Raw genomic sequence first — 25,909 nt, 5'->3', positions numbered from 1 at the left:
AGTATGAGGTGACACCAATTTATTTATGGTTTCAGTTGGGATAGAGTTAATTTTTTTTCCTAGCAGCTGCTACAGTGGTGTGTGTTGGATTTGGTATGAGAATAATGTTGATAACACACTGATTTTTAGCTGTTGCTAAGCAGTGCTTACACTAAGTCAAGGATTTTTCAGTTTCTCATGCTCTGCCAAGGTGCAGGTGCACAAGAAGCTGGGAGGGGGTTGTTCAATGCCACAGAACATCATTCTCAGTGTATAGGATGGGAGGACTGGCTGTGAGGGATCAATCCCTGCTCAGGGACATGCTGGGCATCAGTCAGCAGGGGTGAGCAGTTGTATTGTGCATCACTTGTCTTTCTTGGGTTTTATTACTCTCTTTTTGGGTTTTTTTCCTTTTATTTCTTCCTCTCTTTCAATTTCTCCCTTTTCATTATTATATTGCTATTACATTTTATTTCAATATTGAAGGGTTTTTATCTCAACCCAGGAGCTTGACATTTTTCTTCCCCTCAGTTCTCCTTCCCACAGTGGAGCACACAGTGAGAGACTGGCTGCATGGCACTTTGTTGTGTCCTGGGTTTGAACCTGCACTCAACCCAAATACAGCTTCAGCTGGAGCAGGAGGCATTCAGGTCAGCTTGCAGCAGGACCCTTTTTGTGAGAAGGAAATAGAAGTTCAGATTGCCAGAGGAATGTGCCAAGACCTCAGCTCTGGGTCCTTTTCAAGAGGTAGATGAACTTCTGCCAGGAACAATTTAGATGTAGTTTTTCTTGCTTCGAGAAGAGGTAAGGAGAATGTGTCTTCTGGAGATACCTTTCAAATCAATTTTGTCTGGTCTGCTACTTATTGTTCTGTGCAGGCTTGAAGATGAAGCCCTTCCAGGCTGGAGATGCCAAGGGAAAGCTGGAATTCAGATCAGATATGCAGTATCTGATTCAGCCTGTCTTAAGGGATTCATGCTTTAATGACTGAGCTTTAAGGAGCTCTAGCAGGCATTTTATCAATATTGCCTGGCTCCAGAGACAGGACAGGGTCATGGGATGCAAAAGACCTGTGCTCCTGACAGAGCAGTGTGGTTAAGAACAAATCTTTATGAAATGGAGAACCTGGGGAAAATACATAAATTAAAGCATTGCATTTTTGTTTTAAACTTTGAACATGCAGAATGGAATGAAAAGCAATTTTGGAGAGTTATTTCAGATGTGTTTATTACTGAGCCACACATACTGGCTCATCACGAACACTAGTTAATTACCAAGACCATATTCTGACACAGAATGACTCATTTTCCACTTCTGGGTGTATCCTGCAAATTCTCAGTCTTGTCTATTTATCTCAAGTTTAATGTGGCACCCCGCAGAAAAATAAACAACCAACATGCAAGCAAGGCCTAGGAGATCCCTCAAAACCCAAGAGAAATATACAGATATTGTTAAAGAAACAACAAGCAGGTGATAATGACCTTTAATTATGTAGTTAAACTACAGAAAAAAAGCTGATTTATCCTTTATCTTCTGTTCTTAAGTGGGTGCTCCATAGCATTAGACTGTATTTACTGCCCCCTCACAGTGATTTTCTTGTAATACAACCCCAAACACTTAAAAGCTGCCAAATTATAATGGAAAGTGATCAGAAACTTTTGTTTCAGTGCCGATTTTACAAAAATATTAGTTCAAAAGTTTAGTAAGTACAGAAGATAACATAAAAAAGCACTATTTTTATAATAATTCTTAGAAATTCTTGCCTCCTTTCAATTGCTGGATCATGTTTGTCATAGCACAAAATTAAATTTGAAGGGGCCCACAGAGTTAATTTTCCTGAAATAATACCTCAAAGTAACAGCTACATTGATTCAGACACATTGTATCTGCACATTTGCATATTAAATAAAGGTCTTCCTTCCCCCAAGATGTTAGCATAGCCTTTTTAATAAATTCCCAATTAATTTTATCAAACATCTTTGAATAAATAAAAGATGAACAGAGAGATGAGGTGGAACTCTGCCCTCTAATGTAGAAAGCAAGCAGAAACAAAGGTGGTTTGTTTTCATTTTTTGGTTAATTAACTTTGTCTTCTGGGAATAAGAACGAGTCTTCAATTTAAAAGATGCAACAAAGAGCAAAAATGTGTATAAATAAAGAATCTCAAAGAATGAAAGGGAAGACTAAAAAGAAGTACACTTTTTAAAAGATAACTATGTTATATTAACTAATTTTATTGAAATTATAGTAAAGGCTGACATCTGTTCTAGAAGGCCTAACAACTACCACTTCGTCAGAACAAGTACAAAGGCTAAGGCAAAATATTTTTATAGAAGACCCATTCCATGTCAGCTTACTGCAGGATGACATTCATCTCTTTTTGAAGATTTCATTACTGATCATTATCTTCATATTGGACTACAGGTTCGAATCATCAAAGACATTCCTGACTTTCCATTTGTTAAATGCATTGTCTGCAGGAAAAAATGGAGAAGCATACTTTAAACAGATTAAGAATATTCTGGTGATTTTTTTCAGTTAACATGGAGTAAAAAAAAAAAAAAAAAAATTCTACTCATGTAGTACACTTGAAAATCTTTAACTTGAAATTTGAAGAATACATACATGTAAATGTTTTTTCCAACTTGATGCTGTTTTCTCGACTGTATTCTATACAAAAACTTCTTCAGGGTGAGGCCATACAAAGTTCATCTGATAGTACTGACTGAGGCTCATTACAAATGTGGCTTGTTGCACACAGGAAATACTGCTCAGAGCATAAATCAGATCAACACATCTCCCTGCAACTGTTTATTTAGATGTTCCCTCAAGGCTAGAGCTCAGTGCTCAATTACTCCCACTAATGAAATAAGGGAAGAAGGCCAAATGGTAAATGACTGGAAGTTCTCTCTTTATAAAATAACAGAATGCAAAAGAAATAACACCAAAATACCATAATCCTCAAAGGGGTGTACCAGGCAAACCAAGGTTTGCTGGACAGGGGCATATACAAAACTGTCCTCAAGTCAAGCTTATGCAATCAAAGCTTATGTAACAGTCCTCTGATATATTCCTAGGGCTCCTCCTCTGTGTAACTCCTCTTTTCCATCAATTCCCAAGCGCTCTCCTCTCTGAGAACTGGAGTTTCCATCCGAGGTGGGTCATTATGCTACTCACAGAAAACGCCTCTATTGCGCTCTCTCTTTGTCACTCCAGCTGGAGCCTTTTCACACTGACAAAATTCCCTTACATTTTTATTGCATAGGATGTGATTATTTCTTGGTTCTGCAGGCTTACAGATATAATAAAAGGTGACAATAGCTGGACATTAAAATAGACCCTGTTGCAAACTTATGGATCTCATAGCCACATGACTTTTTTCAACCCCTCATTTAAAAGCTTTAAATTAAATTTACATTTCAGTTTTTACAGAAGATGGGGATGATGAGGTGCTGCAGAGAGCATCTTAATAAAGCTGGCATGGTATTAATTGTCATTCTTTTCCAGCTAAATATTCACTAATGATAATGACTCATTTTGCCTCATTATTTTTCTAGTTAAGGGCTTTATATTGTCAAGGGTTTTAATCTTCCTTCTTTGCCTATATTTCTAATCCACCAAGGTCTTTGTCTTCACCCTTCCTTTATTCAAAGCCAGAAAAGTTTTCCCTACCCTTGTTCTCTTAGGAACAAGCTATTTGTGGTTTAGCCCAGCATTTTTGTGTTCAATCATCTTTCTTTTCTTTGTTGTCAACCCTTTAAAGATGTTCGTCTTGCTTTTCTGTAATTCATAGCTTCTCAAAAAGTCTAATCAATTTATACCTTCCCCACAGGTTCAGATCCAGCTTACAGTGCTGGCTGTTTGAAATTCACAGTAATAGGTGTTGCATTTTTGATAACACATTTACTGGTGTGTTAGCCAGGGTGATTTATAAAGGGTGCATGGGAGGATTTGATTTTTTGCCATCCTTAACAGAGATGAATTAGGTGAAATATTTCTCAATCAAAAGCTGCCACACAAAGCTTGACTTCAACCACAGCATAAGCTCATTCAAATGGGATCTCTGAGCTTGAGGCATGCCACAAAATACAGCACTGCAGCAGAGGGATCCTCCCAAGGCAGCCTGTAGCCACACAGTGGGAAAAGGCTTTTCAGACTACTGGAAACTGCTAAAACATTAAGCTGTCCACAATGAGAGCAAGAAATCTATGCTGCTCTCAGTAGACATTGATTTGCTTAGGTTAGTTCCTACATGGAGGGTTTGTGGGCAAACCATTTTCTCATTTAGCTCTAGCTGGAGTAAAAACTCCTCCAAGCAATATCAATCAGGCAGCCCTGGAGTTTTGAGCACGAAGGCATTTTGTGCCTCAAATTCAGCAGCCCTTCTAGGACAGGAATCAGAAAGGGTTATTCATTGAAACAATTTGGTAGGCATATTCAGTTTCCCTTCTAAGGAAGGACTCCCCTGACATGAGCTGTTAAGGTCAGTGCTGCAGTACCCACAGCCTTACTGATGCTTCAGGTTGGCCCAGAGCTGCTGCTCCGCTGCTCCAGAGCTTCCATCTGTTCCCTCACACTGAACTCCAACATTTCATTTCCCTGTGCTTACAAGAGCATTTGGCCTTTGAGCTGGTGGTAATTATCAGCACTCCAAAGTTACAGTAAGAGAATATGGCCTTCTTTCCCTCCATTTCTAGTATCTGCTCAAGGACCCCAGGAGATGCAGACAGGGAGAGGTGAGAACAGAGGAGCAGGAGCAGCAGTGAAGATGAATTTCCAGCAGAGGTCACGAGAACTCCCACATCTTCTGTGACCTTCATTAGAGAGAATGTGTGACTATAAGGTCTTTTCTTTCAGAGTCAGTGCTAGCTAACACTGATCCTTAAATCAGAAATCAGAGAAGCCTGAAATAAAAATCTTTATCCCTACCAATAAGCATTTATACAAAACCACCAGTGACTTTCTAATCTGCATGTTTTCATGGTCATATTCATTTTCATAGTCATATTCATAGTAATTTCAGAGCTATATTATATTGTTAGGGCTCTGCCTACAGAAAAAAATCCCCTCACTTAGGATGTAGACTGGCATGAAAGCCCTAAAGCAGATGAAAAAAAATCCTTTAGCCTGCAGTCAGCAATATACAGTCCTAGCAGAAATTTCAGCACCCAATGACCTTTGCTAAACTCACCCAGAACATTCTTAAATGATTATTACTGAGTTGTTTCCTTCTATTCCTGCCCGAAAGGCAGAAAACCCTAACACAGGTGTTTCTATTTCAATAAGTGTCTGAGCCAAAGTGTGTCTAGGTATTTTCCAGCTTCTACAGCTGGAAATGCTGATATCATATTCCAGGTAACTGTCTGTCTGCAGCCAACTCACATAAGATATATGATTGCCTTATACTTCAATATTTGTAAAAATATCCATGAGAGTGTCTTTCCACAATACTGCCAACACTAACAAACACTTACTGAATAGAATAAATTTCCTTTTATTATGTGACACTGTAATAATTGATTAGCTGTTAATGTGAAGGTGCATAAGATGATTGATTTTATTTTGCAAAAATGTATGCCACTCTCTCTTCTTAATTGGGAATGACTTAATTTCTGCACATCATCTCACAGAGCACCTCAGTGAAATGATTGCAACAGCCCACTTTTAACAAGGCTGAAGTTATCCATCCTTGAATATGGGAAACTGGCTACAATCTGAAATTCCTTGGCCTTGAGGATCTATTTTTTGTTACCATTTATTAGAATGAGCATAACCACTTTTACTGTAGCACCTGGAGCTACTCGAGTGCAGGAAGTCTAATAAAACCCCTGAGGAAAAGACACTGCACGTGCACACAATCAGAAAATCTTAGTACTGTCTGGGATCTTTGAATAGAAATATAAGAATCCTACTGGGAGCCCTAAGGGAAATTAAGGCAATGCAGTCTCAGGCAGAAAAGACACTTCTCCTTTGTAGAAGTAATTGATATTTCATTTAAAAAAAAATTAATTTTAGAAACTTCTATTAAGAGAAAGTCCCCTCATAATTATCAGTTATCTGTGCAAGACAATAAAAAGAGTTCTCTCTACAGATTCCTTTTTAGGGGGCTGCCATAAACTCCCTCTTGGAGCCAGACTTGCAGACAATTTATCTGGAAGCTTACTTTAAATTTAAAGCTAATGAAAGGCCTGGGATCCTCAGGTTTACCAAGTAAGTTGTTCAACAATTCTGGAAACTCAGATTCTGAGGTTGCTTATAAAATCTGCTGCCCAGGAATTAGGACATGGTAAATGTTACATTTTCTACCTCCATAGTGTTTACATGATGGAATACTCTCCATCACTGAGGTCAGGATTCTCAGCTGGATAAGGAAAGCAGGTGGCAGGAAAGTTCCCAAGTGCAGGAGCCATGCCCAAACTTTGTGACAGCTTTAGCAAAGTGAATAATTCTTTGTCACATATACTTGCAAATAAGCATGCATAGTACTGAAATGTAAACATTTCGTAGTAAACCTGCACTCCTAAGGGCCTTGCTGCAAAAGTCCCTAATAAATAACTTTCCAAAGGCCAGACAAAATTCTTTTCAAGAATTCAATCAATCATCCAAGAACCACCCCACAAAAATTACCTTTCCTTTGATCTGTACATTCCTAAAGTTTTCCCTGGATATAAGAAGAAAATATGTATGCAGCCAGGAAGCATATGTAATATCTGACAACGCAACAAAGTTCCACAGTTATTCCTCAACAAATTTGAGAACTTTCATCTGCTTTCAAGAAGCTTCCTTCCTGGTTGATTACATTTATTTTCATTTCCCTCCCAAATAAAAATTTCAACACTACTGATAACCAGTAATCACTGGTCACTGTTCCTACCCAGGTTTACTTAGGTATGTTAGAATTTATGTCTCTCTGGTAATTAGTTTTAAATCATATTAATTCATATTCATATAAAATTCATTAAAAATCATCTACATAATGGGAATAATTCTTCTCTCTCTTTTCTCCCCAGAGTTCTTAATTATGCGTCATATTTTCTGGTGAATGGCCACTAGAGAGGAGATAAAGCATCCATTACAGTTTTTGGAACTAAGGATAATTATTCAATGAAACCAAGTGAGTACGAGAGAGGGAAATGGTTTAATGGTCTGCTTGTTAAGGAGTGACAAAAGTTGATAGCCTCAGAGAAATGGCCCAAAATCAATCCTTAGGATTAGGGGAAAACTCTATTGCAGGTGAAATCTCTGAGAAGTTGCAGATGCGAGAGATATCAATCTCCTGGGCTATGTGTGCTTGTGCAAGTGCTCAGTGAGTACTTGAAAATAGACATTTTCAAATCAAAAAGAAAGCTACTATCAAATAAAAAAGAAAGACTGTTTCAGTATATATGTATATATGCATGCGTGTGTGTATATATATGTGTGTGTGCGTGTGTATATTTCTTGATATTGGTTCTAGGGCAAGAACACCCCTTAACTTACTCTCCTCTCTCCTTATGAGATATTATTGGGATGAATTTTGAGATTTCTCCTGTAAGCTTTAAGTGATGTAGAGTGTTGAATAAATTCTTATGGAATAGATGTCCTTTAGGCAAATCCTAACTAGCCACTCTTACAAAGTGTCATTGTTTCATTATCCTGATTCCCTAGAAACAAGGGCTACCATCAAAGCTTGGAAAGCCTCTAGCAAGGTACAGAGGCTCTCCTAAAGAAACAAGAGCTGACTGCATGCAATGAAGGCATAATAAAGTTGGGTGTTTTGTTATTTTTTTCCTGATTCGGTATTTTTCTACATTAGGAAATGAGAGAGAATAGAGAATTTTTCAGCAAACCAAAAGGAGTGAAATCTCAATATGTCTTGCAGCACCACCCTATGTATCTTGTCAGTAACATGACTTTACTTTAAATGATGGCTAAAATATATTGTTTGCCGGGCCCCTTGATTTGTTAAACCATAATCATGAAATTGAATTACAGGACAGGAACGATAATAATAGATGAAACTATTATGTGTCATAGAGAGGCAATTTAGCTGTAGCTAATGATCTTTACTAATGGGATAAGATATACTGCCACATGTGCCTTGACGACCATCATCAGATAAAACAGACTAATCCATCAAGCAAACCTTTAAGGCAGTGTTTAATTTGAGAGGTGAAAGAAATAAAATTGGACTTTGGAGGACATCACAAATTCCATCCATGTAAGGAGATAGAATATTGATCTAATGAACTACATGAAGTCTAGACTATATCATTTACCTGGAGCCTGGAGCAACTGGATGCACACACATGCATAACCAAAAGGTTGGTGGAGTATAAATTAACTTTTCTCACTCAAAAGCAATATGGTGCTCCATATAAACTGGAATATGATTATGTCCTGGCTACAGATTATGCATCACACATTAATAGCAGAGTTTCTACTTCATGCTGTATGTCTTAAAGAACCTGGGCAATGGTGCCTTGCATTTGCCCCTGCCAGGGACTTAACAATACAGAAAAAAGTCAGAGGTTTTTGTTGTTTCTGTGCTCTCTTCACTAGGTAATTTCCCTATTATTAACTGCATCCATTTTCATTCTCCACCATGCTCCTTGTGAAGGAATTCTTTGGGCAGCTCTGTCCAAAGGCAGCAGAGGTTACTCTTGGGCCACTCACACCAATCTGGTTACGGCTGATAGCAAAGAGTTGACTGGATTATTTTCATGATGAATATCCCCATGCACCAAGACAAGAAGGCATTTAATTTGTTATCCAAAAGAGAAATTCCTGTGCCTAATTGTGTGTGGGATATATGTAGATATTTATTCCTAAAGTCTCTGAATGGCATCTAAAACAATTGCAGTTCATTTGCAGCAGCTTGAGAGAAGAAAATGCCAATAGGCAGAAGTGACATTTATAAATACTGACTAAACGAACAATGTAAAAACAGAATAACCCTCAAATCCCCATGCCTTCCCTCTCCTTCTCAAAGGGACTCCTGCACTTCCTTCAACCTTTAAAAGGAAGACAGCAAAACCAAGTGGGAATAATCTAGTCTTGAAATTTTAACTAACTGTATTATTGAGTTTTCTGCTTGACAGGTGTTGACCTATATTTAGGACCTGTATATAAATCTGAGTAAAAATGGCTAATAATAACTGTGTGCTGTGTTGTGTGTGCTTTGTTTCCCATTCCCCAGCATAGCATGGATTCCATGTGTTTTGAGTATTGATGAAAACTGTATTGATTGAGGAGGTTTAAGAAGCAGGCTTTCATTCTTAGAATAATGGTAAATCTCATATAGGCTCTCTGCAAATTTCAGAGGATTTGCATGAGGCTGAGCCAATTATCTAACATTCAGCCAGCAGAATGTCAGGGAAAGCCAATCTGAGTTAATACAGACAGTTCAGTTTTGAGTCAGAGACTGCAGAGTTTCAGAGAGGTAGGAACATAATTCTGCCTCTGATTAAACACAATGTGATGTGCCAGGAAATTCAGAAGACAAATTACTGAATCAGTCAAGGAACAGCAGATATAGTAGCAGTCCTGTTTTCTTTGTGCATTTTGGCCTTGTTTTCTGTACACTGTATCAAACATGGTATTAATCTAAAGAAAATCCTTAATTTGTTATGGATTTCCACTTTAAGTCTGCTATCTGGCATAAGTGTTATCTTAAACCGATTATGTCTTACGCTTGGATTTAATGTAGTAAAAAACACATGAGATAATTCTACCAATTACTTCTTGCAACTTTTAGTTGTATGTGTGAGAAAAAGAGCAACATGGGCAGGTGGCTATTTTAAATGTTTGAAAAATTCCGTTCATTCTGGTAGGGAAATCTGTGGAATTTCATTCTAAGCAGACTTTAAATGCTCTTGTCTTCTCTGTCAATCTGGTGGTGCAATATGAATAAATGTTTAGCCATATTAAATGAAAATAGAAAACTCTTGACTGGAAAGCAGTGCATGGTTGGTACCATGGACAAAAAAATGAGGTCTAAACCAAAGGCAGGTGCTTCAGACAGTAAGCAATCTGGATATAAAATTAGCTCTGCTGGAACCAATATTCACAGGTATTTTAGAGACACTGAACTTTCTATATAAAACAGGAAAAAAATTGCAGCAGGGAATCTGCCCCACAGAGGAAGTTAGAAAATGAAATGTCAGATCTGCAATACTCATGAGATGCCTTGGCAGCATATCTAAAACTAACTTCTCATAATAAAAACTAACAATAAAAAAACCCCAACAGAACCTGGCAGAAACACATTCTGTTTAAACAAAAAGGCAAAAAGACTTAATAAAAATTCTTTGACCAGCCTGATTTTCATTGCTAACTACATAAACAGTACTCAGCTGCTTGTTTTTTTTAGGACCAAAACAGCATTAACTAAGTTATTGGGAAATACCCATAACAGACATACTGATAACATGTTTTAACAGGAAGTCCCCAGGGAACTTGGATGCCTTGTTTTATTCACGTTCAACCAATGGAGATAGCACAGACATTTTAAAGTTTTATTTAAACTGTTATACTCTACTATTTGTGCATCTTCCATGTCAAAACAATGTCAACAACTACATGCTAAGTTTAATTAAATATTTGTTACTTTCTCCTTTTTTTTGAATACTGAAAGAGTCATTCCCTTCATAAAGACAGTCTTAAAAAGAATAATTTTAGACTGAGGTGCCCAGATCAGGGTTATTGTCAGATCTCCTAACAAGTGAATGTTTTGTCTTGCTGGCATTCCTAGGCTTGGAAATCTTCATCAGGAGTATATTTTTCACTGTCTACCATGAATCAAAACTCCTCTGTCCATGGAGAGGATGTGTGACAAAGTGATTGCTTCAAAATGGTCAGTTGAAATAGAGAACTGTATAGTGAATAAATTTAAGCGTTTAATGAAAAACTTAGTTATGATTGAGTGTATTTATAGCACTTGAAACTCTGGAGAAGGTGAAGAGTTGCACTCTGTTCCAGCAGCTGCTTGGGCAATCCTCTCCAAAATCAGCCATACACAGTCAGTGTAATCTGGCCTGGAGAGCCTGTGGTATGGGGCAGACACACAAAGAAACTTTTCTCCAAATATTCTATAGTGTGGCACTGCTTTGGGACATCCAAAACTTTCAGCCTTGCCCTAAGGAAGTTATTTTTGAGTCACATGATTTTAGAATAAATTTTAGTATGATTTAAAATACCTCACTATGAACAATTCTCTTAAATTAAAAAAAATTTCCATAATTTTGTTGTCAACCTGCATTTACCTGTTCTAATATATTGAACAAATAATTTCAAGAGTGTCAAAATTTATAAAATGATCCTATATTTTCTCTTGCTTTTATTCTACCTTTTTCCCTCGGTCAGGATTGTTATGATAAGATTCTATGGGCAGCCTGATGCGCCATTTAGAAACCTTGTCAGAAGCTCTGCTATGGCAAGCTGGATAATACATGACAAGATCAATCCATGTAAAACAATTCTGCAAGTTGTTAGACTGCAAATCAATGCGTGAGGGACAGGAGTCCTTCTAAAGAAATTTTGCCCCATGGGGAAGATCTGTGAAAGCCTCCTGATATGAAAGAAGCATTCTGTTTGTTCCTCTGTGAAGGGGACATCTAATTAGTGTGCTGCCATGAAGAATATCAGAGGTTACACTCTCTCCTCAGGGAGATCCTCTATGATTAAATACAAGTTTTCATTTAGGTTGCTTCTGTCAAGGGGTCAGGAAGGCAAAAAGAAAAACTGACTCACCCACAGCATTTGCATGTTAATTGTCAAGCTTCTTAGCTGCTCAGATGTGGCTAAGCGCCTGACCTACTGATATGTGGGCAAGAAATGTGAAGCCTTTGAGCTGAATTCTTTCCTTTTTTTAAGGTAATAAAAGACCATTGTGGTATTATCAACCATGGGAGGGCTGCTGGAGAATTGCAGTGAAGAGGAATATGGCCTCTCAGACAAGACATCAGCCAACAAGCCATCAAACCGCAAAATTAGCTTCTGCTTGTTTTTCCACTTGCTGACAATGTCTTTGGGCATCTAGGAGATAAAATATCATTAAAAAAACCTGCAAGAAATAGATTTCCTCAACATGTAATCAAATACCCTCTCCACTGCAAATATTTCTTAAGCCTGACTTGGAGCTTTTCAGCTCTGTAGCTGATTTACAGAGTGTGTACACCCACACTAAGTTTAGTCACTAGACTCCATATGAGAAGCTGAAACTCATTTGCTGACTGAAAATTTGCCGCAAAGCAGAAAACAACAGGAAATTCATCAAACACCTCTCATAAGGACACAAATTGCTTAAAGGTGACTTTCCAGTCATTCTGGAAACATTTAAGAATATTACTCTTTCTTTTCCCTGCATAAAAAAGTGCTTAAACCCATTGATCTGAGTGCAAGAGGCAAACTCATTTCTCTCCCCACTTGCTTTTACTTTAAAATATTAGGCAGGCAAGAAAATATCCTCTTTCAGACCCTTGGAATATTTTTTGGCCTGTGACACTTCAAGCAAGTGTTTGATAGAATTAAATCTTTCAACTCAACTCTGCTATGGAAAGGTTTTATACCATTAGAGATACAGTTTATATAAACCAACAAAACCTCCAGTGCCCAGCTGAGTGCCTCATGGCACATGGATAATTCTACAACAAGTGCAGATTTTTCCAGGTCAGGGCATGACTATTACCTCTGTTTAGCCTGCTGCATTGTCAGGTGGTTCCAGTGTGCCCCGTTGCATACTAAAGGGTGATGACTGCCACATTTGATAGACTAAGAAGAGGTTTGTCAGTGGTTTTCTGACTGTAGTTGTTTTGGGGACATGGGTGGTTTTTATTGGGATTTCTGAACCAAGGCAGTGGGGGAAAGGAAGGGACAAACTGGGATACAAAGTCCTTAGGTGACATAATTATTAATTTGAAATCTGACTTTGGGAGGCCCATAGAAGATACATTGCAGATACCACCACACATGCCAGGCCATAAATTATTTTCTAGTGCTCAATTTTGAGATTGAAAGGAAAAAATTGCAAAAATTCTGAGTAAATGGTGGTGAAGAATAATTAGGATCACAAATTTTGGTAATTTCTACAGCCTCTTGTGTAGTAAGGGAATAGCAGAGTGAAACTGCCATAGATTCAACAAAGCATGTGCAATTTCAGGCTGCAGAAAAAAGGACAGAAAAGGCCTGGGATTTCTCTAATATTAGTTTTCTCTAAATTTCCCCCTAAGAGTTTTGAAAGAATGGGAACATGAAGAACTGATGGCTCTGACTCAACTTCAATGCGCAGAGAAGTTCCAAGACTTTCACATTCTCAGTGGTATATCATGTTTGTTTTTTACATTTAATTTTTTCCTTAAAAAAACTCCAAAACATTCACAGAATTTGGTTAAATATTTGGTTTTACAGTATATCTATTCATAAATAAAAGGATATGAAAATAACAGAATAAGAACATCTGGATTTTTTACTAGCACTACAGAAGAGTTCTATTAAGATATTTCTCTAAGGGAAAAAGTAGAATCAATTCTCAATTCTTTTCTGCAGGACATCATCTGTGTCTCCATGGGATGCTTATTTTACACAGGGACCTCAAGGCACGCCAGCATATAGTGACTAATTATTGTGCAAACAGCTGACATTTAAAGAAGAAACTTGCACTCACACAGCTTGGTGGGAGATTCTGTCCATGCAGGAATCTCACAACATCAAAATCCAAAATAAAATTAATAAAATGAAACACAAAACAGTGCAGAAAGGAACCAAGGACAGGTGGTCCAGGGGGAATACAGGGAAAGTGTCCAAGCAGCCAGGGAACAGATCCTGAAGGAATCCCAGAGGTTCCACCACCATGGCTCATGAACTCAGCCTTGGCTCTGATGGACACAGGGGAAGCTTCTGGCAGCTTCTCACAAAATCCACCCCTGCAGCCCCTTGCTACCAAAACCTGGCCACACAAACCCAGTAGAAATTCACTGGCTTTGTTTCATAAAGCAGACCATTGCTACACACTGAATGATAACAGCAAAGCCAAACACTGGTTTCCCACATTCCTCATTTTCCAGTTAGGCTTCTAACTAAGATTGCTCAGCTCTTTTGGCAACTTGTTCAGCTTTTAGCAGTGTCCACCACAGGTCATGGGAATCTGTTTCTACAGTTTCCCACTGTAAAGAAAGGTCTGCTATGGTGAAGCTGCCCTTGTGCCTTTTGAACAATCTGTGGGATCATCACTGTTACTAAAACTGTCAAGTCTTAAGTCAAATGAAAAAATATCATGGCATTAAGGACAAAAAATAAACAAATACAAGAAACTCCAAGATAATGCTGAAAAACTACAGGTCTACCAGAAAAAAAAATCAGCATTTTTTAGACATGCACAGATGTGCAAAATGAAAATTAAATTAGACAGCCAAGTGCAAAGCTTATGCTGAGAAAACAGAGAACTTAAGTCTTAAACAGCGTACATATAGACACAGTTGAAGCCGAGTTGAGTGTCCCTCTAGGCTTCAGTGCAAATTGAATAGACATTGATGGATTTGTTTTCCTTCCAGATTAAATTGAACTTTTGATTTGGAAGTAGTTTACCTGCTCCTGTACTTGAAAGCTACATTTTTTCTTAACTAATTTTCTCTTGTTAAGGTACTTTAGTTTTATAGTGGTTTATAGTGGTTTACAAATTGACACTGTAATCATCTGGAAGGAGCAGGGAAAGAAAATCATATAAATTATACTTTTCTGTATTGCTTTACCCTCACAGTGGCCTGTTCTGTTTTTAAGAAGCCCATTTTGTGCTGTTATGCTTTTAAATACACTTGAACTGATTTCTAAAGTCAGACATCACAGCTTGCACAAAGTACAATTCTTTCTGCACCATTTTAAGGTGCTGCTGCAGCACATAATAATGTAAATAACATAAATAATTGTTCTATTCTCAAAATGTGTTGGTATTCACTATCAGCCTAGAGCTTCTTGCTGTGCAAACTGTAGAGAATTTATAATTTTTGCTCTTCTAGCCCTTGCAGAGGTCTCAGACCTGTTCTTACATCTGTTCTGCCTACTCTGGGGCTTTGGCATCTTTCCATCCCAGCTCTGGGTTATCTCACTCAGCATGATTCAAGGAAACATCTATCTCTGCCCTGAATCAAGATCATGTCCTGTCTTGTGGGAATGCCCTGTGGTTGGGTTCAATGTCTAACATGTCCCATCTATTCTGTGACAGCATCATGGGATTAAATTGGCAGGCAGGAGTGAATTTTTCCAACAGTGGCTTCAGTGTTGCTTACCCAAAGGGCTGAGAGGTCTCCAAATGCTTCCAGTGCAACCTCTGTGTGTGGTGAGCAGTCTCTGGAGGCCTCATGTCTAGCCTGATCTTGCCTAGTTTAGGCTGGGCAGCAGAAAACCATACTGCATCCCAGGAAACATATGTTTTGAAAAGAGAAAATTTGTGCTTGTTTTATCATTATTATTTGAGAAGTGACATCAAGGAATTCCAGCCAGGACTGAGATGCTGTTTAGACACATTGTGAGCTATATTCCTTTCTAGGAAAGGAAAAAAAAAAATGTTTCCCAATCTAAATTCAAAAGTAGAGAAATAATTATTAAATCCTACTGGCATGCAGAGCAACAGAGAGAGCTTGTTTGGCGTAGCTGTAATCATACATTGGGTCTGTGGGAGAGCTGAAGATCAGAATTTCCAACCCCATTTTAGTTGTCATACCACAGATACTAAGCATCAGTATTATCAAACTAAATATTAAGACCCTACTTGCTCTGCTGACTGTGTTGAGAATATGGTCCTAATTTACAGGTGATTGGACCATATATAGGCTGGTTGGACCAACATTCAGGAGCACTATGAATTGTAATTGTACCTTAACCTTTCAGGAAGGCCACCAGATTGCCTGTGTTTTGCACAGAGATTTTCTTTGCTATGTGGTATTTAGAATATCTATCTGTTCCAGGGAAATACCAGTCAGTAGGTTTTCTTCTTCATGCACAGATTAATCTCTTAACATCAAAAATTAATGACTTATGTTCAATATGAAGAGAAAAAAATGCTTTGTTTACCAGAGCATCCTGCCACAATCCCTCCCATGTCTTTCTTTTCAGTTGTTTTCCTCAGGATAAAGGGAAGTGAAGGTGAAAAAAGAATCCTGAGGTAACCCACTATGGACTTTGAAGTATTAAAAATAAGCTAAAGAAAGAAAGTAACATAGGAGTTGTGGGTGTATGAGAATTGGTTGCTGTTTCTTGTCTGTCTGCTAAGGAGTATCAAAAACAGAGGCAGAAATTTTTCATTCCCCTTGTTGTGTTACTGAGCACCTTAAAAGGTTACAGATTTGCCCACAAAATTCAGGGTTCTCCTAGAAATCTCCCTTTGCTTATTTCATTTTCATATGCACAGAGATAAGGAAGACAGGAGCATAAACTGCTTCTTCAAATATGGATTACAAAGTAAATTATTTCCTGCTGCATCAGATGCCTGGGAGCCAGACGTTCAGTCCAGGCGAAATAAGCGCTTGTGCTGTCTGCACTTGAGCTCTGATGGTTGAGACAAACCAAGCATCTTTCACTGTGCATGACATTCTCTCACAGAAAAGAATGTCTCCTTGTACAAATGAAGAGGCAACTAGAGCTTGAGAGAGACATGAAACAGAATCCTTAAGGATGATTGGATTATCATGGTCTTTTCAGAGTGAGAGTTGCTGCAGAAGCATCTATCTCCAGTGGCAGGATTTAGGCAGATATTTGTTCCCAAATCCAGCCTTGCTACTCAAGCCACCAAATAATTTTCAGCTTGTAGCAATTTTTTGGATTTAACTAAAGGTCAGAAGGTGGATATAAGAGTCTAAGTTAGACTTTACAAATAATTCAACATCTACACTGGAGTGTAGAAATTATTACAGTCAAAGCCGCAGCAAGCAGAGATGAGAAGCCTTAGTGGTATTTTGCTGCATTTGCAGGACAAAATTTATAGCTAGAATTGGTATCCTTATCAGAAGGAGTTTAGTTTTACATCCAAAGCATTAGACTGAAAAGTATGCCTCAACTTTTGGTCTTCCATGACATAGAAGAAGTCTTGTTTTCCTCTGTTCAAAAGAAACATGAGATGTGGAACAGTGGTGGGCTTTAAGCCTCTTTCTGATGTTTAAACTTTAAATTATATTTTACCTCTTAAATAGTCCAGCCAAAGAAAAAATATTTGTGGGAAAAACTCTTGTAGAATATGAAGGTTGTGCAGTTTATCCCATTCTCACATCTATCAACCCCACCCCAGGCTCCTCATCTTTGAGGTACAAAAAAATATTCAGAAAGGTTCTCTGCCTAAAAAGAGCAGGTGGGAAGACTCAGGTCAACATTTTCTGGAAGAAAATTTAGTACATCTTCATTTGAGCTGGGTAGGAACTAAATGGTGGAGAACACAAAAATTTACCTTCAGTTTCCAGTATCTGTTTTAGTTCAGTTTTAATTTTGTTTGAGATATGATTTAGGATTTCAATAACAGGAGCAGTTTTCTCTCTTCCCAGACAGCAAACTCACCTCCAGTTGTTTCCCTGTTCTGATACAAAGAAATTAGTTTACTGGAAGAATCACGGAGTGCCAGGCTCTGTTTCCCATGACAACCCCCTGAGTTTATGCAGTGCTCTTAACTTCCACCATAAGTTTTTGCACCATGTCCTTTCTTCTTTCCTTGTGGCTTCTCCTTCCAACAGCTCTGGGGAAGAATGCACAGACAGTGAGTGTACACAGCACCAACAGTGACTCAGATTCTTCCCTGAGAGGGCTGTAATGCTGTACAAATTATTAGAGTTGTATCACGTATCAGGACCCTCAAAATGTGCTCTTGTGATCCAAATTCAGGAGTGTGCAGAGTGAAGCAAACTTTTAAAATTTCTGTTTGAGAGGCTGTCACGTAGGATCATGATATTGTATAAAATGATGCATATCCCATACTATAAAAAAGGAAGAGAAACCTTTTTATTAAAACCTGTGACAATGCCCAATGTTGTTGTTGACTGAATTCCAATTACCTGGGAAGCATTCAGCACATCACATTTCAGCATGTCATCTCTCCTAAGTGGAACCAATTGCATTAAAACAGTCATGAAACTTCAGGCCCCCACACTTCAGTAAAAATGTAATCATAAAAATTTAAAATGCACATATTCATTTTCCCCCTTCTGCAACAATGTCAGGCAAATACACCACATTGGGATTCACTGCAGGCACAATTATCAATGCTCTGTCTGCAGAATTGTTAATGGAAAAATTACATACACAGACTCTTGATAAACTGTGCATCTGATTTCACTGTTTGTGAAGCACAGAGATATTAATTATTACCACTGTCACTCTTCTGCTAAGAAATGGGGAAAATTTTCTTTAGGCATTTCTCAGTTTTTCCTAAGCACACAGCAGCTTGGTCTAAGAGGCAAACACCAAATATTGGCTAACTGGAAAACCCACAGAAAATTCCAGTGCAACATTGTTTGTTTTTAGTTAGGACTCAAAGTGTCCCAGAAACTTCCAGTTTGCACATCCCTGGACTCCACTGTTCTCTAGCATTTTGATATACATAACATTGGTTATATATAAACAGAGAGTCGTATATATATAATGAGAAAGGCCAGCAAAAAAACCCAAACCAAACCAAACCAAACCAAACCAAACCAAACCAAACCAAACCAAACCAAGCTTTTTCATAACATGTTGTTTTCCCTCTGAGAAGTAGCCTGTAAAATGTGAAGTCAGGCTTCAGATAACAAGGATCTATGAAACAGTTAGCAGCCAACCCCAGAATTTCCATTATAGGAGGTATTGCTGATATATGGAACCATATCCAAGTCCAACTATTTCAGGCTCTGAGAGGTCTGGATGAAGTTTTTTTCCCATTGTTCTTGGAGTAAGATCTGTTTTATTTTCAGTGGTTTAGAGTTGAGGCTTGTCAGGCTTTCAAGTTTTCTTTTTTAGATCCAGCATGTCTTTGGCTGCATTTCTCTAGGCCTGCATGAATTAAAACTGTAAGGGGCAGTGTGGTCCTCCACTTCTAGTCTGGCTGACTCCAATTTCAGGATGGAGTGTAGGATGCCATTGGCTATTAGATGGTAGAAGCTACTCCACTTTCAAAATTGGCTTTTCCAGCTGCAGACAGGTATTCAATGTCCCTCTGGTGAGCACCCAGTCCACAGTCTATTCTGAACATGGCATTCAGAGAGACTGGTCATGGATCAGGTGTCACTCCAGGCCTGTGTATGTCATTGCCAAAGCCATCCTCTGAAAATCCATTACAATTTTACACATCCTCTACCTTTGCATATCTTCTACATTTGCACATCCTCCAAATTTATCCATTTCTAGCAGTAGAAGCAAGCCCTGATATAATGATATGTGCTCTTATATTGCAGTTATTAGCTTAAATTTATAACTCAGCATCTTAATTTCCACCACATTTTAACTTTTATGTTCACTTTAGAGCTAACAGCTTTAGCTGAACACATTTTCTGAATGCATTTGTATGACATCCTCTCCAAAACAAGATGATGGGGTGCATGACTTCATCACTGAGGGTTTTTTCCTCTTTTTTTTCTCTTCAAATAAAGAAAGGTAAGTTCTATAAATAAAGAATTCCGTTAATTGTTCCCTTTTCAATAATTTCATCTATCTCTTTCTCACTTGAACAGGAAACAATAAAGATTAGCCTGATACAGCCATATATAAATATACTCTCACTGGGAATCGCTGGGAAAGATTTGCAGAAGTTTTACAAAAATAATTTCAGAAGGAAATTGAAAGAAGTGAGAATTGGAAATAATTCAAAAAAATAAGGAAAATCTTCTGAACCACTTTGGTCATGCTTGCAGGAAGAATGCTGTAGGCTTTTTGAGAGATGATTGTAGTTTGTCAGGGTGGTTTTGTAGATTATGGCTCACCTCAGATGACAGAGGTAAGTGAAACCTGAGTGAGAACTTTCAAGAGTGACCCTTCAGCATAGGCCAGTCGTACTGCAAGAGTTGGAGGGGCAAACTGGTACTTGTAATATAGTAAGTTGGTACTTGTAATAAAGTAAGTGGCTTCCTCATTTGTATGTATGTGAAATGCTCTTCTCCTAAATCTTCCTGAAAACGCTCCAAAAGCTGATGTAGAAGAATCAGTGATACAGAAAAAATAAGATGGTCTGTTCACCTGAGATTTTTCTTCCTTTAACTTCTATTTTCTGTGAGCAACAGAATGAAAAAAATTTCTTTCATCAAACATTTTCTTTGATGGCAGTGGTTTGGAGTAAGTGTGTGATAAGAATATCTGTAAAATAAAGAAAGCTGGGAATTATGAATCAGACCCTTGGCTGACAGTGGACAACCCTGAATGTTATAAAGGAAAGTATGAGAAATCTTATGCTTGGCACAGGTAGAATAGTTCACAACCATCCCAATCAGGATTGCCTTGGAATTGATTTAACCCTGAAGCATGAGGTAAGCTTTTTGATTTATTTTGTTTGTTTCTTTGGTGGTATTATCCCCCCACTACTTCTCTCCAGTAGCTCTGTATATTTTTATGAGTAAATGACCTTTTCCTCCTCAGAGCTGTACTTGGTACCAATGTAACTTGTAGTGATGAGTGTCACTGTTTATTGATTTGGTGAGTAAAGGTGCAGAACCTTCCTTCTAACACAACAAATTGCCTTTCTTATTCAAAATATTTTTCTCTTCCGCAATTGCTTCCCTTGAAAGCAAAAGACTGATGCTTTTGTTTTACACTTAAATTTCCAGTGCTTCATTTATGAGTGCATATGCTTTTTTTGGTAGCCTGTCTTATTAATCTCTTTAAGATAGGCAAGCCTAGTATTTTTCATTCTTTGTAGATAAGTTTTCATGGTAATTTTAACTGTCATTCTGGGGACCTTTTTAAACTCCACAGTGCTTCTTTTGATCTGGAATGTTATACATAGTAATGCTCTTGATTTATACTGTTGCATTCTATTTTTCCTATTATATTCAATCCACTAAAGCACAGGTAGATCTTCACTAGGATGCCACTGCTTTGCACTAACAGCAATGGTTAATGAAAAAGAGTTTTAAAACCCCAACAACAAAAATATCTTAAATACCTGAAAAAATATCTTATTTTTTAAGTTAAAGGTACTATAAACCACAGTATTATGAGGCTATGATGTTAAACCCACAAAATTATAAGGGACCATTTTTCAATTACAATAACAGTCTGAGTAGATGAAGGTACTGTTGTTTTGCTGACATAGGTTTTTCTGAATATGCACTTATTTCCTGACTCAATGCTGGCTACTGCGTAAACAGCTGAGACAAATGCAGTAGTTCTGATGCTCGCAACTCCTCTATTTTCATTATTTTTACAGGCAGAAAAAAGGATTTATATGCAAAGACCCATAACTAGCAATCACTTATGCAGTTAATTAAAAACAGATGAATAGTCAGATTGATTACAATATGATTATTTACATGCTTAAGAATAACTAAGCTTGAATGGATGTGGTTACAGGGTTGAGATGTTTCTGTACAATTGTAGGAGAACAGGAATGGGCCTTGATGAGTTAGAGCTGTTTCTTGAAGACAGGTAAACAACTTTGAGGGAGGAGAAGCGGGGAATGTGGATGTGTGTTGACATTTACAACAAGAAACAGAGAAATTTATGACCAATTACAAAAGAGTAGGAGGCACGTGCACATAGTTTGTTAGCCAATTATAATGCAAAAAAGGAGCAGGTGTTAAGCGCATGATACAGAGAAAAAGTATAAAAAGTTGTACTGTGGGATAATAAAGTGCTGATACTTGTCACCATCTTCAGGGAAATCTTTTGTCCACTGTCACACAGCCAAAAAGGTATTTGTTGTGGGAGAAAAATATGTGAATTTCATTATTAATTGCTTCAGTTACTGTCTTGGTAGACTGTGGATACGCAATTATGTCTTCAGTGGCCACTCTGTGAGAAAAGACATAAGATGGATGAGAAAAAAGCTGGAGAAATATAAGTAGCAGTGATGTGAAGAAGCTATTGCATTTTACTGCATTGCATATTTGTAGAAGTGCAATTAAGTGCATTAAGGAATGTCAAACAGGCAGAGTTGCAAGAGTCCTTGGGAAATCCAGAGATATCTTCAATCAGATCCCACCTTCAAAACTGAACTAAAACATTAGTTGATCAAATCTTCATATGTGCCCTAAGCAACAGATTGATGAAAGGTTTTTGCTGCAAAATTAGTAGATATTCTTAAAACACTCCTTATGCTACCTTGGAAATGTGTTTTTTGTGGATAGGAAATCTGCTTACAGTTTATTTGCTGCTTGGAAGAAGTGATGAAGCAGAACAGATGTTTTTACTTTTTGCTGCTTGTGTGGAATAATTCCAGCGAAATTTGGAAAGCAGTAATGAAATTTAAAGAGACTTCAAATGTTGCAAAAAATTTATCTTTCCTGGTGCACAACGCTTAGAAAGAAAGAGATTTCCAGGTGAAGTAAATAAAGGAAAGAACTATTCATAGGTTCCAGAGCAGAAAGAGGTGAATTTTTTTGTCTCCAATAGGTACTTGTAACTAGAAGAAAAGAGGCAGAGCCTGCGTTGAAGACAGCACCACCTCTGGAGAAGAGGTGGATGTGTGGTTGACATGCAGAAGTGAGAAGGTCACAAATTTTGTGTTTACTGTGAGGTTAGAGAGAAGTTAGGAAATGTGTGTGCCCCCACAAAGTAAAATGTTCCACTAAATGGGCGGCGGTCATTTTTTTGACACAGTTACCAGTGTGAGATGGTGCAAGGGATTTTATTTTAGGCATGTAAGACCAGCTCCTTGTCTTTACATGTCTGTTGTTTGGCTCACAAAGAATTCTTTACTGAGCAGAGCATTGGCTACAACATTTGCTAGGCAAGCTCAAAAATCCAATGCCATACATTACCAGCAATGATAAGTGCTCTGCAAAGAGAAGACATCAGAGGGGGAATTGTGTAGGCTTTATATGCCAAGGCATCTTGTTCGATCGTGGCAAATAAAATTATACATTCTTGATACCAGAGGTGTTTATCACATGGTTAATATCAATGCATATTGCAAAATGCTAATGAAATTTGGAAGATCTGATTAGTCATGGGAAAATGTAGAAGAGTATTTTATTTACATTTCTAAGACAATTTTTTACACTGAATGACCAATTACACTTCTATTAGAAACTATCTCTTTTGCATATTTTAAAATTTAGTTACTGATAAATTGGTGACTAAGATGACTTTGTAGCAGCTGTTTCATCAGCCACTTTAGAACCAGCAGTATGTTTGTCAGCCATACATTAACAGATGACATAAGGACAGGTCAGAGTTGAGACTTTCCATACTGTGAGCTCCACTTAGAACATTCCTAACATTTATAGAAATGCCTGTTGAAATTCCCAAGAGGGAAGCTGGGGACAGGGTCCTGTAAGAGGACATTATTATCACAGAAGCTGAGGAGCTGGAGACCATTATCTGAATTCCATTCAGGATTGCAGGTAAGAATAATTAAAAATGCTTTCAGAGAGAAATCAAAAAAATTGGAAGAAACCTGCAATTCTCTGCCCCAAAGCAACGAACCAATACCTGATGGACAGAGCAAATTCATAGACCCACAGGTGTGTTAATTCAGTAGGCTTTGTGCTATGCCATCAAAGCCTTGTTTGAGGGACACTGCTACTGGAATACTCAAATTAATGAAAATTCACTTAAATATTCAGCCTGTAGTGAAGCCAGTCAGACAGTATCATTAGAACTTCCCTTCCCACACTACTCTTTTTTTTGTTGCATAGTATCTTAGTAAAGAAAAACACAAACTCCTAACACAAGTACCCAATGCCACAAACCATCCCCTTAAGTCTCTAAAGAATTTTAAAACACTGCTAGAACATCAGATAGCAGGACTGACCAGAAAATTTACATTGATTGCTAGCAAATGTTGCTGACTGGAGTCAGCAGCTTTTTTTGAGTCTCCAACTTAGATGGGGAGGCAGTTTGATTTTGTTGAGTTTTGCCCAGTACCACTTAATGAGAAAAGAGATTAAAATGTCCAGACATTGAGGTTTTGTTCTGTACAATGTGTTTTAATGTGTGTGTGTACTATTTATGGAAATTGATTATGCCAGTGATTTTATAAATTTCAAAGCAGAGAGAATGCACAGGAAATGAGGAAACACTACATTCAGTAGTAACATTTTTTTGCCTCATTCATTCATTTCCTTCTTTCCACCCTGTTCCCAACAGAATGGGGTCAATATGTTGTCTTTGTAATTGATCTGTTCTACAACAAAACCACTGAGCAACCTCTGACTCCAGAGTCCTACAAGTTTCTGTGAAGGCCCAGGTGAGTTCAGCTCTCTGCTGTGCTCAATGACTTCCAAAGCTCCTCAGCAAAACCCAGGAGAAGCAGGCAGAAGATGGCTTTGATGCTGCAGCAGCGCCAAGGGAAAGGGCACTGGGCAGGGGGTGCCTGCTGGGCTGCAGCCAGAAATGGAGCCCAGTGTGGCCATCCTGAGCATTGCTCAAAAGCCTGCTCTTCCTCCCTGCTCCACTGGTTGCTGCACACAGCTGCTGAGAGGCATCAAATGCTTCTTCTGCCAGCTGCAGTTGCTGGTCAGGGAATCCTGCCAATGCCTCTGCCTCAGATCATACTGTTCTCTGGCTTTTAAAATTCACTGCATGCCCTCTTGGTTTTTTTATTGCAACTAAAATTCCTGCTGGTTTATGATGCCAGGCTCTAATAAAGATAGGCTTTGCGTTGTGTACTTATAATGCTGAATTAGTCATAGTGGCAGCTTTGAGGGCACATTTATTTCTAGAACCTCTTGTTTAATTTATGATTCTATCTTGTCTTTCACAACTCACATTTTTCTCAGTAACACTTCCAATTCCACAGGTTTACCCATCCAAGGAATTTCCCTGACAACAAAAATATGAACCCTTGTTCACTCATAAGGATGCACGCTGATATTGATTCACCCTTACTTTTTGAGCACTGGTTTCTGTGTAAGATATGCAGCAGGTGGTTCTCAAATTCTTCTCATCCCTTCTCTGGTACAGATGAACACTGCCAGTATTGATTCTGTGCAGAATTTATTTTAGTGCACTTCTTGTCCTCTCAATCATTATTGCACAGGTACTCTTTCCTCCAGCTTATGTTTTACTAGCTGCAGTGATTGTTCATAGACTGACTAACAAGGCAAAAAATGGAACTTGTTTTTACTGCTGAGCAAGAATCCAGACCCGCCTCCTAAACTTTGCCTTTGAGCTGCTAGAGGATGACTACTTCAGCTGTCCTCCCTATTATGGTGCATTGTACTCTTCACATGAAAAATTGTATTGGAAACTGCCTGGAATAGCTAAAATAGGTTATACAGCACTTTACAAGTTCCTCTGGTGTGGAGAAAGATGCTGCTCACCAGACAGGATTTTAACAGGTTCTGTTTTTGGCATTTGGGCTGTGGAGGGTGACTACTCCTGTGGATGTGCTTCTAGACAGCAGGGCTAGCCTGTCATTCCCTGGAAACAGAAGCATCAGTGTTGCTTTGTTTCAGAAGTATCATAAGAAATCTCTCAAGGGCATTCCACATTATGTTTTTTTCCGTGCCTCTCTTCTCAATGATAAGTTCCAAGTTTTCATGCAGTTTCTGTGGACAGCTCTGGTGCTCTGCCCTTCCAGCCAGTACTTGTCATGTTGTCAGCTCTTCCACAGTGTACTATAGGCGGCCATTGAATCTTAGTATGTATCGTATAGGTACTTTGAGCCATAGTAAAATCTATGGATTGTATAAGTGGCCTATGAGTCTTGGTAAAATATATATATTGTATAAGTGATCTTGCCCCAATCCTAATTGTAAATGGGCTGCAGCTGTGATGTCCTTAATTGGGTGGCAGCTGTGGCTAATGAAGATAACTGGGATAAAAGGGGGTGGGTTGGCCAGTCAGG

General features: G+C 38.3%; 1 long non-coding RNA gene across 1 annotated transcript; it reads left to right on the top strand.

The window, feature by feature from the left end:
* Positions 1–3,054: 3,054 nt before the first annotated feature.
* Positions 3,055–7,081, top strand: LOC135450057 (uncharacterized). Its single transcript, XR_010440937.1, has 3 exons — positions 3,055–3,135; positions 6,071–6,189; positions 6,990–7,081. It is a non-coding gene; the product is annotated as an uncharacterized LOC135450057 (long non-coding RNA).
* The last annotated feature ends 18,828 nt before the right edge of the window (positions 7,082–25,909 follow it).

Source organism: Zonotrichia leucophrys, chromosome 7, assembly GCF_028769735.1.
Source record: "Zonotrichia leucophrys gambelii isolate GWCS_2022_RI chromosome 7, RI_Zleu_2.0, whole genome shotgun sequence".
NCBI classification, from domain to species: domain Eukaryota; kingdom Metazoa; phylum Chordata; class Aves; order Passeriformes; family Passerellidae; genus Zonotrichia; species Zonotrichia leucophrys.
This window is presented reverse-complemented; position numbering and strand designations above follow the sequence as displayed.